Genomic DNA, 15,266 nt, shown 5'->3' with positions numbered 1-15,266 from the left:
AGAGCATCTCAATTCCTACATATTTCCAATTTCCTATTCATTGACTGCAACTCCCAGCAGTCCTCCAAATAGATAGATTAGGTCAGTGGTTCTCAACCTGGGGTCCCCAGATGTTTTTAGCCTCCAACTCCCAGAAATCCTAATAGCTGGTAAACTGACTAGGATTTCTGGGAGTTGTAGGCCAAAAACATCTGGGGACCCCAGGTTGAGAACCACTGGATTAGGTGGAGATAGGTAGGTAGGTAGGTAGGTTGGTAGGTAGGTAGGTAGATTGATCAGGAGGACTGCTGGGAGTTGCAGGCCAAGAATAGGTAGAGAAGGAAAAGGGGGGGAGAGAAAGAGGAAGGGAAAGAAAAGGGGGAAGGAAGGAAAAATGAAGAGAAGGAAGGAAGGAGAGAAGGAAAGAAAAAAAGGGAAGAAAGGAAAGTTGGAGGGAAGGAAAGAGAGAAAGAAGGAGAGAAAGAAGAAGGTTGGTCACATCTATTCGTATATTTTTGTTTTTTCCACATCTTCTGACAATTTCTGGCACCAGCTGCAACAATTTACTCCCACCATCCAGTGGATTTTTTTTTCATTCCAAGATATACCCAAACAATCCTCATTTATCTCCCTCTCATGATTTTAAAGATATATAGTACTATAGTGTACCAGAGTGCTGGGATGGCACAGTGGTTTGAATGTTGGATTAGAACTGGGGGACATGTGCTTAAGTCCCTACACAGCCATGGAAATTGACTAGGCAACCTTGGGCAATTTCCACTTTCTTAGGACCTCATCACAGTAGAGAATAAATCCACTATAAATTCAGAAACTGGATTTAAAGAGGATTTATTATCTAGTATGATGGAGTAGTAAAAGGAAGGCAGTGGCAAACTCCCATTGAAAACATCTTGAGATTAAAATACAATGGCAGGGTCACAGAAGTCAGAATTGAAAGCAAATAGTAACAACAAGAATAACAACAATACATTGGATCCCCCTGGGATGTCTCTTTTGCTTTATCACTTTAAGGACTTCTAAAAATAAGAAAAATTGCACTTAAAGTCATAGGATCACAGTAACAAATAATGACTGTGGGTTGTTGTGGGTTTTCCAGGCCGTATGGCCATGCTCCAGAAGCATTCTCTCCTGACATTTTGCCTGCATCTGCTGCAGGCATCCTCAGAGGTTGTGAGGTCTGTTGGGAACTAGAAAAATTGTGTTTATATATCTGTGGAATGTCCAGGATAGAAGGAAGAACACTTGCCTGTTGGAGGTAGGTGTGAATGTTTCAATTGGCCATTTTGATTAGCATTTAATGGCCTAGCAGTTTCAAGGTCTGGCTTCTTACTGCCTGGGGAATCCTTTGTTGGGAGGTGATTAGCTAGCCATGATTGTTTCTGGTCTGGAATTCCCCTGTTTTTTAGTGTTGTTCTTTATTTACTATTATGATTTTAGAGGTTTTTTTCAATACTGGTAGCCAGATTTTGTTTATTTTCTTGGTTTTTCCTATGACTTTCTTTCTTAAAAAGTGCCCTTATACACGTCTAAGAAATTCCTCTTCCCACACAAGCCTACTTAGAAACTGGGATCCTCAACAGAAGGCCTGTTGCACATTCTTTTCTCTTGGAATGTGCATGGCTACTCTGAAGCTCTGTACAGAGCAAATTAGCTCTGTAGCAACTGCATGATGCATGAAGGTGATTAGGGTTAACATGGCTTTGAACTGTATTAACAACAACTCCCAATTTTCCCCAAGAGTTCAGAGCAAATTGCAATCTTGGGCCCATATAAACGGTTGGGCTGGTTCTGTGATGAAACCAGCTACAATATTTATATCGCCATCTTGTATTCCCTGTGCCTGGGGGAATGGATGGAACTTACCATCCCTTTCTCGTTCTTGTTATAGCAGCAGCCACCAGACATGATTGGAGGCCATTGCTTGTTGACTGGAGTAACATCAGCTGGGGCACAAGAGTGATCAGGGAAGGGAGGATAGAAAGCAGGTTGTGTGTGCTCCTGCCTGTAACCAAGTGCATCTACAGTAGAAATAGGTAAGAGGCCTCCTTAAAGCATTCGCAGGTTGTTTAACATCTACATGAAGCCGTTGGGAGAGATCATCCGGAGTTTCGGGGTGCGGTGTTATCTGTACGCAGATGATGTCCAACTCTGTCACTCCTTTCCACCTACTTCTAAGGAGGCTGTTCAGGTCCTGAACCGGTGCTTGGCTGCTGTGTCGGACTGGATGAGGGTGAACAAATTGAAGTTGAATCCAGACAAGACAGAGGCACTCCTGGTCAGTCGAAAGGCCGAACGGGGCATAGGGTTACAGCCTGTGTTGGACGGGGTTACACTCCCCCTGAAGACGCAGGTTCGCAGCTTGGGTGTGACCCTGGATTCATCGCTGAGCCTGGAGCCTCAGGTCTCAGCGGTGGCCAGGGGAGCATTTGCACAGCTTCGGCTCGTGCGCCAGCTGCGCCCGTACCTCGGGAAGTCGGACTTGGCCACGGTAGTCCACGCTCTGGTCACATCCCGCATAGATTACTGCAACGCGCTCTACGTGGGGCTGCCCTTGAAGACTGCCCGGAAGCTCCAGATGGTCCAGCGCTCGGCAGCCAGGTTGCTAACAGGAGCAGCTCTCAGGGAGCATACCACTCCTCTGTTGAGCCAGCTCCACTGGCTGCCAATTCCCTACCGGGCACAATTCAAGGTGCTGGCATTAGCCTACAAAGCCCTAAACGGTTCCGGCCCCACCTACCTCTCCGAACGCATCTCCTCCTATGAACCGACACGGACATTAAGATCGTCCGGGGAGGCCCTGCTCTCGGTTCCGCCTGCGTCACAGGCACGGTTGGCGGGAACGAGAGACAGGGCCTTCTCGGTGGTGGCCCCTCGGTTATGGAATGCCCTACCAAGCGACATCAGACAGGCCCCTTCGTTGCTGGCATTTAGGAAGAAGCTCAAAACCTGGCTTTTTGAGCAAGCGTTTGGCTAATCAGCGCAATTGTACACAGAATGACGGTAAACTGAACATAGGAACGGTATAAGGATATGAGACTGGATCTTGGTTGCGATCGAGGCACTGTATGAATGGTTGTGTGTTTGTTATTGGGTATGCTGTGTTTTAATTGTTATTGTTGTGGTAATTAATATTGTGTAAACCGCATTGAGTCACCTATTATAGGTTGAGAAACGCGGTATAGAAATAAAGCAAATAAAATAAATAATAATAAATAAATAATTCAAATCCAGGGGGAGCGTGGATGGGCTCCCTCTGTCAGCTCCAGCTTCCCATGCGGGGACATGAAAGAATCCTCCCACAAGGATGGTAAAAACATCAAAACATCTGGGCATCCCCTGGGCAACGTCCTTGCAGATGGCCAATTCTCTCAGACCCAAAGTGACTTGCAGTTTCTCAAGTCGCTCCTGACATGAAAAAGAAATGGATGTAAACTGTCTGTATGGTTTTCTTTCTGGCAATTGAATGTTGGAAACCACCCTGATTCCCTTTGGGAAGATAGAGTGGTATACAAATAAAGTTTATTATTTTATGTTATACCCAGTGGACACTGCTATGAGAACAGGAGGGGGACAGTAAGGATCCAATGGTGCCGAACCAAGTTCAGTATTGCTGGACAGATAGGCTCCTTCCCGTCTATGCAGTGGTGCAGGAGTTGCCAATGAAAACCATTCCAAGGCTAATCTAGGCTTTGACACTCAGTATCAGCTCCAGAATATTGTGTCCATGTCAATTGACAGCCTAAGGACTTTATCCCATGAGACACACCATTTTTGAACATTTTAAATCCATTTTTGAATGGAAAGTGATACAGAGGGACTTCCTGTCTGTGCCCATCATGATTTGTTATGTAATTGTTTAAAACAGTGTCAAAAAAGGGAGGGGGCAGAAGACAATCAGAAATTGTCTCCGGAGCTTAGAATGCATTATATTCTGTTTCTAGATCACCAGAAACATGGGGATGGGAGCCATCAAAATCACCTGCATTGATTCGAATAGTATCAATAGGATTTTCCCCAAGGAAAGTAAGAAACCCCACAGCAACAGGTAAAAATAACATTACTTCATACTTCCTCTATCCTTTCTGGTTACTTGTCTCCTCCTTGGCAGAGTAGGAAAATGCACACTTGCAATCTAGTAGCTGATCCAATCAATTCATCAACACATTCAGAGGCTGTGAAATGAGACAAACTATTCAGCTTTAATAAATGAATCTGAACTGGTTCCAACTGTCACAAGACCTCCCCGAGCAGGAATGATGAACTAAGCTATATTACTGTTCTCAGGCTGGTTAAGGCTGATGAGAATTGCAGTCAGTGACATCTAGATAGGCTCAGAATGGTAAAGGGTGTAAAAACCAGTAAACAACACAGAAAAAAAGATGAGAACAAAAGTAGCACCAAAGCTGCTGATTCTCAGAAAATCTCTGTCCAGCGAGAATTCAGACTCTTGCATAAAATTATTTTCATTGCTACTTCATAACTGTAATTTTTGTTACTGTTATGAATCATAATGTAAATATCTGATATGAAGGATGTATTTTCATTCACTGGACAAAATTGGGCACAAATACCCAATACGCCCAAATCTGAATACTGGTGGGGTTGGGGGATTGATTTTATCATTTGGAAGTTGTAGTTGCTGGGATTTATAGTTAACCTACAATCAAAGAGCATTCTGAACTCCACCAACGAGGGAATTGAATTGAACCAAACTTGGCACACAGATCTCCCATGACCAACAGAAAATACTGGAAGGGTTTGGTGGGCATTAACCATGGGTTTTGGAGTTGTAGTTCATCTACATCAAGAGAGCACTGTGGACTCAAACAATGATTGATCTAGACCAAACTTGGCACAAATACTCAATATGCCCAAATGTGAACTGGTGGAGTTTGGGGAAAATAGACTTTGACATTTGGGAGTTGTAGTGGGAGTTTATAGTTTACCTACAATCAAAGAGCATTGTGAACCCCACCAATGATAGAATTGGACCAAACTTCCCACACGAAACCCCCATGCCTTGAAGGGACTTGCTGGCATGAGCCTCCCTCCATCCTAGCACTCTCTTCCTCACCCACACACGCATACTATGCTGCCATGCACCAAGCATGCCTGCTCTCCCCTCCTGACTTTGAGTCTCAGAAACAGTCCTCCCCCTGGCTGAGAGGCTGGCCAGTCACAGCAGAGGAGGATTTTTGGTAGGACGATTTTCTGTCTGTTACCAAAACAGAAGAGCTCTTCAGCCTTCTCTGGCAAAGGGGTTCCTAAGACCATCAGAAATATGTTTTCTGATAGTCTTTGGTGACCCCTCTGAAACCCCCTTGCAACCCTCCTCCAGGGGTCCCAATCCTCAGGTTGAGAAACACTGCTCTATAACAACATCTCAATTGCTGGACTTCTGTAAATCAGGTTGCCTCCATTCCTGGTGTGCTTGCAGTTAGAAATCAAAGCTATGTTATTCCAAAAGGCTTTTGGTCCCCAAAGGCAGTTTTCAAAGTAGCTTTTCAAATGGTTTTAGAGCTGTTTCCAGTCCTTTTTATTTTGATATTACCTGCATATGCATGATTTTGCATCAAAACTTTTTCTTGAAATACCCCCGGTTTTATTTCCTTTGTGTCCCTCATCCCCCCTCTCCCACTGAACTCATGACCCATTTAAACTCAGAAATTGCCTTTCACCAGTTTCCACTGAGGCCTTTTTAATTATTATTCAAGAATTACAGTCAAATTGTTAAAGTGCTTTAGCAATATTAAACTAGTTAAGCATAGGGATACTTTTATTGCTAGCATTCCTCTATTCTTCATTTGATCTCTGTTGAATCTGGGGACAGTTGCTACTTGCTACGTTTCCTGGCAGTGGTCATTGTATCTAGCTCCAAAAACACAACCATAGGGAGGTACAATTCATTCTGGGAAAGACTGGTTTCATTTAATCTAAATTCCACCTAGAGAGTCCTTTTTATTTCCTGGAGTTCTTTGGGAATACTTCATATTGGTGAAAATGTCATGTAGAAACCCAGGGGGGAAAAATAAGAAGTATAAGGGAAAAATCAGATTTTTGGTTTTTCCAATCCATTCATTCTTAAGGATGGGGCCACAAATTTTCCCGTGCATGATCATCAACATTGACTAAGGATGATGGGATATGCAGTCCAATTACATCTGATTCTGGACAGCAAAATATTCCCTTGTTGTTGTTGTTCATTCGTTCAATCATCTCCGACTCTTCGTGACCTCATGGACCAGTCCACGCCAGAGCTCCCTGTCGGCCGTCACCACCCCCAGCTCCTTCAAGGTCAGTCCAGTCACTTCAAGGATGCCATCCATCCATCTTGCCCTTGGTCAGCCCCTCTTCCTTTTGCCTTCCACTTTCCCCTGCATGAAATATATTCCCTACTCCTACTCTAATGGGAAATGGGATGATTGATTACCAGTAGAACCAGAGCCAAAACAGTGGGAATGACAGAAGGAAGTAGACGGATGTATACAAAGGAGTATTCCCTGGAGCAAAGTTGGTTTAACGACTAAAGACTCCAGATAGGTACAGGCAGTCCCCATATTTGTGAAAACCGCAGTGTCAGATCTGGGGTGATGATGGCTTTTTTATTAGTGTAGATGAGCCTCATGCTAGCAACCTTTGAATGCTGAGTACAGAGAGTGAAATATGGAAGAGAGAATTGGCCAGCTTGTGCCTGTTACATCTTTTAGAGTCCCAGAGCAATGTTTTTCAGGCTGTTGTGGAGTACCAGCATTTTCCCCACAATGTAACTGGGACTGGTATTTTATTTGTGCCACTGGTGACATTCGTGCCCGTTTTCTTGGAAACTTGGGATCAGCATCCAATGATAACAGTGTCCCAGGGCTAGAAATGTCTAGAGCTCTAAACTGAATAACTCCTGGGAGAAGTTAGAAGTACACTGTAAAGTTTTATTGCAGGTCTCACCCTTTACAGACGGAAGATGGCATGTAGGCATGATAAAGTGGCAGTCATAAAACAGTGGCATTGTATGACTGAGACCTTAGGATCACCAGTGAGCAGGCGAGGGGGTGAAATGTGTGTGTCACTTTTTATTGTCCTTCCAACATACTTAGCAATATTTTAGACAGAGAATGAATCATGGCTCAGGCTACACTAGATTTTTCTGCTCCTGCGGTGCGTGTCTCTCTCAGTCAGCACATGATGTACTTGTCATCCTCTTATCCTCACACCACTTCTAGAAGTTGTCAGACTATTGTTGTTATTTTCTTTTTTAAAAAAATCCTGCAGTTTCTGAGTGTTATTGATTTAGATGCATACTACTGCTAACTGTATAGTATAGTAACTTGTATCAGAGGGTGGGGAGGGAGAGACACACTTTAGAGTTTTACAACTGGCTTCGAACATTTTGCTTCACCTTCAGCTTTGACCTTTGAGTAGCAAGTAGGAAATTCATGGTTGTCCTCAATCTCCTTTGATGGCAAGGAGTTAGTCAGCCATTAATAATTGTTGGAGGTTAATTTTCAAGGCAGAATGACCCCACCATGAATAAGATTTCCACCTTTTAATTTTGAAACCTCCACGCCTGTTCACCTGTACATGCAGTTCTCTAAACAGCCCAAGTTAACCCCCTATTTCTCCTGAGATGGCAACTCAGTCTTATGGTTTGAGGCAATACTTCTTGCTCTAAACTAAAGTTGCCAAGCTGAATATAGGACAGGGGTCCTCTGTCTTCCACAGTTTATTTATTTATTTGCATCCTTTGTACCCTGCCTTTCTCACAAATCCTTAAGCAGGAAGACATATTCGATGGAGGTACATGATCTCTCCTTCCTCACTGCCAGTTTACCTTTGGGTGCTGTGTTTCCCTTCAAGTGCATCAGTTTATTAGTTAGTGGAAACTGGGGTGTGCGGGGAACAGAATAGTCAGGCCCCTTCCACACCACTGAATAAAATCCCACATTATCTGCTTAGAACTGGAATAGACGGACTCAGATAACCCAATTCAAAGCTGATTTTGTGGGATTTTCTTCCTTGGTATTCTGGGATATAGGGCTGCGTAGAAGGGCCCTCAGTTTCATTGCTCCAGGTTCTGTAAGCTACTAATGTCACAAAAGCCCTGCTCTTAGTGTTATGCACGACCAGTTTCCCTTTGTTAGATCTGTTCTTTCGTTACTTTTGTTATCTTTGGGAGCATGTAACAGGAAGTCCCCTCCCAGTACGAAAATCAGCTTTGATACTAAAGCAAGCTAAAACCGATCATCGGCTCCCCCTCTGCTTTTGTGAGTATGTGGTGCTCCACACCTCCTTGTCTTAGAAAGAGAGAGTGTCTGTGTAGCGTGCAGACCCTGCAACCAAGCACTTCCTCTAGAGTAAGAAAGTCAGAAATTGCCTCCTTGCCTTGGAAAGTGTGTGTTTGTGGCTGCAGGCCCAGTGCAGATGCCTGCCTGCAGCCAAGCACCTTCTTTAGAGTAAGAAAGGCAGAACTTGTCTCCTTGTCTTGGAAAGAGAGAGAGAGAGAGAGAGTGGCGTGCAGGCCCAGAAAGTGTGCGCTCCGGCCTGTAACCAAGTGCCTCTGCTCTAGAGTAGAAACAGGTAAGAAGCCTCCTTAAAGCATACGCCTGCCTGCAGCTGAGCACCTCTCCTCTAGAGTAAAACAGCTTAAATGCCTAAAATGATGGTAAGGGGAGCCTGCCCCCCCCCCCAATAATGGGCAGATAGATAATGCACCTTAGAGTGAAAACAGATGTCTGCCCTTCCAATTTTGGGAGGCTCCCAAAAAGTGAATCAGGTCCCTCGCTGAAAGCTGGAACATGAAACAGGTCAACGTTTACCCCAAATACAAAAGCCAATCTGTATTCAAGTTCAACAGCCTAAATGCAGGGCAGAGTGACTTGGTAAATTTTTCAGATGACTGGAGGTTAATTCATTGTTGGGCAGAAGGTTTTTTGTTAACCAGGAGACATGGGTATTGGGTGATCATATAATTAGCCTGAATGAATTATTGCATTAGCCCCATGTATGCCCCCCCCCCCGACACAGGTGTGCTTACGTCACTGTGTTTACAGAGAAAATATCATTCCTGACTGTCAACCAGTGGGACTCTCTGTGCCTATCCAGTCAGACCCTTCTTGGTCACAGTTTTTGGGGCCCTGGTTTTCGACAACAATAATACAATGTGGAACTTAATCCAGGGCACTTTGATGGCTCTCCCAATGGAACAACCAGTACCAGGGACCAGTGTTTGGGCAAAGATCACATCCTCAGATTTTATCTTGTTCTCTAAAACGAGTTCCTCAAGGTGGAGGTTTTTTGATATAGGAAAGACTACCTTTCAAATGATTCCATGCAATGCATCATTTGTATTTAGCAAATGCACTCTTCTCTATTTCACCATGAGCCTCCACTTTTTTCCTCTCTGACTGCACACAATTCACATTTCTTGTCCTTTTGGATAAGTAATATATAGAACTCAAGCCCTTAATTATAAGCCTGCATTTCTCCATCTTTTGTAGTACATCATGTACTGGTACTTTTCTGCATGGCTCAGTGGCTTTCTAAATCGTTACAAGATATTAATGCACTTCTGCTGCCATCATACCTGAACATTAAACTAACTCTCTTCAAATCATCACGAAGCCTGCAAAATAGTTACTGAATCTGGTGCAGAAAATCATCCTTTTGAACTAGCAATGAACTAGTGTTTTAGAAGCAGAAACATCCCTTTGAAATCTACAAAGAGGTCACTGTGACCCTATTATTTGGGGGAAGAAAATGAAGAGAGAGCAATTGCATGCCAAACATGCTGCAATGTGTTCAAGATTGTGGATGGATGTGTTTCAGGCCTCCTTTAAAAAGAGCCTACCTTTTCCCCGATCTGCTAGGGGGAAAGTGTGTCTATACACACACACAATGCTAGTTTAGAGATAGAGAGGTTGTTGTGGCAGGTCATGTCAGAGGCTTATAACATTACAGTGTGGTATTGAGAGAGCAAACACAAGCAGACCTCCATATTCGCTAGAGTTAAGGATACAGGCCTCCACAAAAGTGGGAAAGCACAAATAAAAAAACTGATGTTTAAAATTTTAAACTGATGTTTAAAATCCATCTATGGCTAACTTCCACTAAAAGTGTATGAGAGAGTTGTGCTAGAGATTCCTTAAAACATGTTCTCTCTAAGCATCTTTAGGTTCTCTAGCACAACTCTAGGGCCAACTCTATAGATTTGCACAGGGGGACCTAGATATTCCAAAATCCACAAATTATCAAATCCAGAAAAGTTAAATCTGTAGATATGGAGAGCTGACAATAAATCAAAATCTCTCTTGCAATGCTAGATTGTCCATTCAAATTCACTGGTGGATCAGTATAATGGACTGCTGATATCAAGTCTCTGCTTTGTTGTTGTTATTTGCTGTCAAATTGACTTTGACTTATGGAAACCCTTTGAAGAAGAGGCCTAAAGTTGCCTAGTCAACAACTGCCCTACTCAGGACTACTCGACTGCAGGTGTGCTCCGAGTCAGCCTGCCTGCATGCCCCGCCACACAAACACTCTCTTTCCAAGGCAAGGAGGCAAGTTGATTGAGGGCTTGCCCTCCTGCTTCGCAGGTCGCCTAGCTGCCCATGACCAGATTTGGATCTCAGAAAGGGAACAGCATTGAGGAGGAAAACAAGAAGGAGGAAGGAGGTAGAAGAGAAGAAGCATGGTGCATCCCGGAGCACACCCACAGCCAAGCTCCAGGTCTGCTTGCCTGCATGCCCTGCCACACACGCATTCTCTTTCCAAGGCAAGGAGGCAAGTTGGGATGCACATGAAAGTGAGCTGTAGGCAGGCTTTTGTGTCAAACAGATTTTTGTGTGGGTGGGGGCTTCTTGTTTCATCCTTCCGAATAAACAGAAGACACGAAAGAAATGGTAGAAACAGTAAGAATGAATTTCATGCACATGTCTAGTGTCTGCCTTTCTCTTATTCTCCATTGAGAGATAACTGGGGGTTATTATAATAAACACCTGCACTACCAAATTGACCAATATGTGACTATATTAGAAGATTTAAAAAACAATTACCATACTCCATGCAGTGTATAGGTATGGTTACTAGCTTTGGTCACCTCTGTAATGACACTGAATTGCTAAGAGGCACATCAACATGTCTATAGTTGTTATATAGAGCCTCAATGTTCAGAGGCACTATATCTTATATTTGAAAAAAAATTACCAAAAGGAAACGACTGTTTCCATATGCTTTAGAGCAGTAGTGTCAAACTCACGATCCTTCATGTGTTTTGAAATTCAGTTCCCAGAATTCCTGGCCATTGGGCAAGCTGGCTAGGGCTTCTGGGAGGTGGAGGCCAAACCATTTAGAGGGTCTAATATCTTTGATTTAAAATTTCTGGAAACATCTGACTAGCTACTGTTGCTGATAGGATGTCTGGCCCAATACATTTAGGATAGACCTTCCAGGACAATTTTTATCTTCTTGTTGTTTATTGGTATATTGGTGCCTAATACTCTTGTTCTTCTAATCCCATTTTAACTCCACTAAGTTCACAGTGGTTTGCATAGCTCTCCTCCTCCCCATTTGGTTGTAAATGAAGTAAAGCCTCGAGGTCAACCAGTGAGTTTCATATCACTGTAGATGATGGGCTCGAACCTAGATCCCCAACAGTCTCCACTATACCATTCTTAGTCTGCATGAGGGAGTGAAGCAATGCTCTGTGAGTGTATTTGGGACAAAATAAGCTGGCTGACTGGCTTCCTATCCAGATGGAAGACCCAAACAGGAAATCAATCACAGGGCTCATACATTCATAACATCTACAATGCTAGAAAATAGGAGCTGATAACAAAATGCAGACTCCACTAGTGGGAATTTCTCTTTTCATTTGGTTCTCTACTTTATCTCTTGATACCAAAAAGCTCCTTGCCCCAAGAATTTCAAAATCTCTTAAAGAGAATCACTGGTTAGGGATGGTGGTGGCTTGTCTGTTCTCTCATGGATATTGGGAGAGGGGTATGGGAGATAATAAACCAGATTAAAAGCGTGAATGATTTTCATGGATTCCTCAGTGTGCATTAAGCCAAATGCTTTCATGCACTTAATTTTCAGGATGCATTATTGTCAATGGATTCTGTGTTAGAATGATTTCAGTACACACGTCCGTTGGTGAAATGAATCTTTTCTCTCTGTGTCTCTTCCCCCATTTTCCCCTACCTCCCTCTCTCGCTTGCCCACCCATACTCATTTTTGTTCTTGTCGTGTATCTCTCGGTTCCCAAGGTCATCCACACAGAGCCGGCTGCTAACTGACACAATGCCTTTTTCTTCTTTCCAGCCAATCCCTCACACAGGCATCCATAATTTTTTTTATTGTTCATTTGAAATGCAACTTTCTTATCTGCGAGGAGCCAAAGGGGCTCTTTGAGCTCACTGGACTTGTGGAGTAGCAGCACCATCTTCTGGATTTCAACAACATTGGCTGGATACTTTCGCCATTCTGTTCCTTTAGGAGCATTCATTAGCATTGTGGTCCTTCTCTGGAAAACTCCTATGTCCTCTAGAGTCAGCCTTCCTCATTCACTGGGGTTAAGTGCACAGGACTCCTATGAAAGTGAAAAACCACAAATACATAGCTATTTCTTTTACTCAAGAGGACACACCTCTCTGGGAATTTCTAGTTCTTTCAGCATGGCTGTATGGTCAACTTCTGCTGGAAGCTGGGGGATTCAGAGATGTGTTTTCTCAAGGATTCTCTAGATCCTCTAGCACAGTGGTTCTCAACCTGTGGGCCCCAGGTGTTTTGGCCTACAACTCCCAGAAATTCCAGTCAGTTTACCAGCTGTTAGGATTTCTGGGAGTTGAAGGCCAAAACATCTGAGAACCCACAGGTTGAGAATCCCTGTTCTATCATGACCGAAGGAAATTGACCATAAAGTCAAACAAGGGGATTTAGAGCAGTGGTTCTCAACCTTCCTAATGCTGTGACCCCTTAATACAGTTCCTCATGCTGTGGTGACTCCCGACCATAGAATTATTTTCGTTGCTACTTCATAACTGTAATTTTTCTACTGTTATGAATCATCATGTAAATATCCAATATGCAGGATGTATTTTAATTCACTGTACCAAATTTGGCACAAATACCCAATACGCCCAAATTTGGATACTGGTGGGGTTGGAGGAGATTGGTTTTGTCATTTGGGAGTTGTAGTTGCTGGGATTTATAGTTAACCTACAATCAAAAAACATTCTGCACTCCACCAATGATGGAATTAGAAGGGCCAAGTGTCATTTGTACCATGACGCTTGGGCAAAGACACCCACTAACAACCACCACTGTTATCTATGAATGCTGTTGTTTCATCGGAGCTCACTCTATGATGTGAAAGTTTGTATTTGCTCTCAAGTAAACATTAACTTAGAGCATCCTCTAAATGAGTACCTTCCATAAACCCCATTAATCAACTCTTTCCTCAGATCTTACAAACTCAGGACTGTGGCTTCCTTAGTTGAACCAGTCCACCTGAAGTGTGGTTTCCCTCTTTTGTTATCATCTTCAGCTTCACCAAACCTTTATGTCTTTCCCATTCAGTCACATGATCTCATGATATGCCCAAAATTTGACAGCTTTCATTTAGTCATTTTGATTTCTAGTGAGGTTTCAGGTGACTAAAATGATGAAGGGTGTGGAGAATAAGCCCTATGAGGAGTGACTCAAAGAGCTGGGCATGATTAGCTGGCAGAAGAGAAGGCTGAGAGGAGACATGATAGCCACGTATAAATATGTGAGGGAAAGTCATTGGGAGAAGGGAGCAAGCTTGTTTTCTGCTGCCCTGGAGATTAGGACACAGAACAATGGCTTCAAATTACAGGAAAGGATGTTCCACCTGAACATTAGGAAGAACATCGTAACTGTGAGAGCTGTTCAGCAGTGGAACTCTCTGCCCCGAACAGAGGTGGAAGCCCCTTCTTTGGAGGCTTTTAAACAGAGGATGGCCATCTGTCGGGGGTGCTTAGAACGTGATTGTCCTGTTTCTTGGCAGGGGGTTGGACTGGATGGCACACAAGATATCTTCCAACTCTATGATTCTATGATTCTAAGTTGATTTTTTTCCTTGAAGCCTTTTTCAATGTCAAGCTTTCACAACCATACATAACAAATGGAAATCCTATAAATGGATGACCTTGAGTTTGATATTTATGGATATATCATTACATTTGAAGCTTGAAAGCTGGACTAGGCTATTTCAATTCAGGACGAGCACAAGACCTCTCAGGAAAGGAATATTCATCTTTTTCCATTGCTGCCCCTTTATTAAGAAAACCAAAGGATAAATTGGGTGTAAGCAGCATGTGTGAAATGGGACCGAGCACAGAAATGTTGCTTCTTTGGAGCACAATTCCCAGAATCCAACAGCCAGCGTGGACAGTAGCTGTCATCCCAAAAAAAGGAATGTGCTTAGAGTGCTGTGCTTAAAGGAAGGGCAAAAAATGTCACATACTGCATTGAAAAGAGCCAGTTATTCATACATTATACATTTTTAAACTAGATATCCCTAGTGGTTCAGTCCTGTTTCCTGAGCTGTCTTTTCAGCCACCAAATTATGCAAGCTAATCTTTTAAATGAAGGAGTCAGATGGGGGATAAACCTCCGTCTCTCGGTCCACAACCAAGGCAGGGGTAGGCCTGTAATTACCTTATTCTCTTATGTGAACTCATTGGGAGTTCTTAAGCAAAATCCTGTGGCTAATTACGCGCCCCATAGGAGCAGTGCATGACTCCAAATATTTGTTCATGTTCATTAAATATCCCACATAAAACCTTGTCTCTGAGCCCTGTACATAGTGTCGTGCAGCTTTCACAATTTATTGCTGGCAGAAACAAGTCCCTCCTAATCAAACCATTCTTACTGTGAAATAAAACGTGTTTTCAGATAAATGGACCTTATGGCTAATTAACAAACCTGAATTGAGCAGCAGCCATGGCTCTAAACAGCTGGAAGGTAAACCTTGGCCAGCATTTGCTCAGCCTATGGTATCTTTTGGTTTACATGGTAATTCAGAAAACACCAAGCCTTCTCTGGTTAGTTTGCTGATCTCAGGTGGTCCCCAGATGTTGTTGGACTTCAGCTTCCAGAAATCCCAGACATTATAATCAATAACCAGGAATTCTGGTCTCAGGTGGTTCCCAGATGTTGTTGGACTTCAGCTTCCAGATATCCCAGACACTATAATCAATGACCAGGAATTCTGGTAGTTATAGTTCCACAACATCTGAGGACACAAGTCT

Source organism: Anolis sagrei, chromosome 2, assembly GCF_037176765.1.
Source record: "Anolis sagrei isolate rAnoSag1 chromosome 2, rAnoSag1.mat, whole genome shotgun sequence".
In the NCBI taxonomy this organism is placed as follows: domain Eukaryota; kingdom Metazoa; phylum Chordata; class Lepidosauria; order Squamata; family Dactyloidae; genus Anolis; species Anolis sagrei.
This window is presented reverse-complemented; position numbering follows the sequence as displayed.